We start from the raw sequence: 2196 nt of genomic DNA, 5'->3' as shown, positions 1-2196 counted from the left end.
GTCGGAGTCTTTGTCAACTCCGGTGGACAGAGACGAGAGTCCTAGATCCTTTCGATCCAAATTGCAGTTTTAATATTTGTGCATATATACGGTTTGTGGTATTGTAACAGTTCCAATATCTGTTATTGCATCCTTAAAGAAGATAAAGACACTTATTAACAACAATCATTTACTTGTCCAAGCAATCAAGCCTTGTCAAAGTGGTAGCTTTCCTTCATTGATTTGATTGATTTCTCCCTTTCGCTTCCCAGTTGAGAAACGGATTGGTCTTATTTATGCTCATTCAATTGGTCATTTGCTTCTCTGTTCTTGTGTTCTAAAGATTGTCAGTGACAATGGAAAAAAGGTCAAACACAAACACATTTTCACTAGAATATTACTCGTTCGCTTATGGGAAGAGGGAAATGAATTTGCATTTCGATCTGAGGGAATGAGGACGAGAACAGAGGTGGATTTTTACTTCCTATGTTTTAACTTGGGGGGGGTGGAGAGGATGAATGCCAAAGCAAGGTTATCAAGCCTAGATAAGCAGAAGCAATGAAAACAGATTGGATATGCTGATATGCATTCTCCAGCATCTAGAGAACCAGAGTAAGACAAATTTCTCCAGCATGGGAACTATAGAAAGGGAAAACAGTGAGAAATCTCTGACTTTTCTATTAGCTTTGGATATGAACTAAAATCCAATTTAGTTAGACAAATTGAATATGCATTCGAGAACCAGAACCACACAGATTTCTCCAGCATGGGAACTACTAAGGGGGGAAACAGTGAAACCTTATCACTATTAGTTTTGGGATGTCTGGAGATCTTCAAATTAGCAAGTCAAATGCAAAGAAAAACAAAAAGGAGTAATAAGGTAACACAAAGCGGCATGAAAACCCTCCTACTAGTGAAAAACTAAAATCCAATTTAGTTAAACAAAGCTTTCAAACAGTGGAGGAAATTAGCACAACATTCTTACTTGAATGGTAAGACAACTTTGAATGATTTAAGCTTACACAATAGACCAAGCTATACCAGAGATGAGGAAGATACAATTCTGACATATTCAGAAATCAGATTCCTTCATGATCCTCAGAGTCGTTTTCTCAGGAGTACTCATAAGCCCAAATGCAAGTGCTAGCTTCTCACTGTGATGGCTCAGTATCTGTTCCTTCAACTCTTCTTCTAGATCATGCAATACCGCTTTAGTGTCAGGGATGAAACCCATCTTTTTTATCTCTTCCCACAGCTTTCCGATCACCTGATATATTGCATCCTTCTGTGGATGGACTCCATCTTCAACCCCAAAAACATGAACTTTATCCTTGATCTGAATCCAACTAAATTCTTGATCTTTCTTTACACCTCTATCTTTCATCAACTTTCGGATCCTAGCAGCATTAGCCCATCTTCCACAAGTAGAATATACATTGGCAAGAGCAGAATAGGCCCCACTGTGTTCTGGGTCAATACTCAGCAAATTCTAGCCAACTCTACATTTTTATGAACCTTGCAAGAAGCTAAAAGTGAACCCCAACCTATAACATCTAGTTCGATAGGCATCTTCTCTATGACTTCTTGAGCTTTTGGAAATAACCCAGCACGACCAAACAGATCAATCATGTAGCCATAATGGCTTTGGGTGGGTTCAATCTTGTGCACATTCTGCATCAAATTAATGTAGCTCCGACCTTTTTCTACTAATCCTACATGGGTACATGCAGATATCACTCCGACATATGTTATATGATCAGGTTGGACTCCAAATGTAAGCATCTTTTCAAACAACGCATTGGATTCTTCTCCCAGACCATGTTCAGCTAGAGCTATGATCATAGAGGTCCAAGAGACAATATCTCTCCTCCAGTGGATTTGATTAAACACATGCCTCTCCCCTTCAATGGTTCCAGCTTTGGCATACAAAAAGCCATATGAGTGTCTTTATCTTCTTTAAGGATGCAAGTTTACAAAAGAGCTGTATTAAAATTGTCGAGTTACTTAAAAAATCAAACAATTGCCTAAGCAATAGTATCTGTAGATGTTATACTTTGTCTAATCAATACAGAGATACCTACCATAACCCTCAGGATCTTTATGTATATGCTTTGCTACCAAACTCATATCACTGAATTGGTGTTCCACCTGCAACATATACAGTCAATTGAGAATGCTCGTCTTCTCTCTTTAATATTGTTTGTCGTAGTGGGTTGT

The 2196-nt window shown here is 38.4% G+C and overlaps 1 pseudogene; it reads right to left on the bottom strand.

Moving 5' to 3' along the window:
- Positions 1-1051: 1051 nt before the first annotated feature.
- Positions 1052-1821, bottom strand: LOC149023986 (pentatricopeptide repeat-containing protein At2g22070 pseudogene; annotated as a pseudogene).
- Positions 1822-2196: the final 375 nt, after the last annotated feature.

The sequence above is a fragment of the Hakea prostrata genome, chromosome 2 (assembly GCF_041222555.1).
Source record: "Hakea prostrata isolate BN-2017 chromosome 2, UWA_Hpros_2, whole genome shotgun sequence".
In the NCBI taxonomy this organism is placed as follows: domain Eukaryota; kingdom Viridiplantae; phylum Streptophyta; class Magnoliopsida; order Proteales; family Proteaceae; genus Hakea; species Hakea prostrata.
Note: the sequence above shows the minus strand (reverse complement) of the source record. Positions and strands in the feature narration are given on the sequence as shown.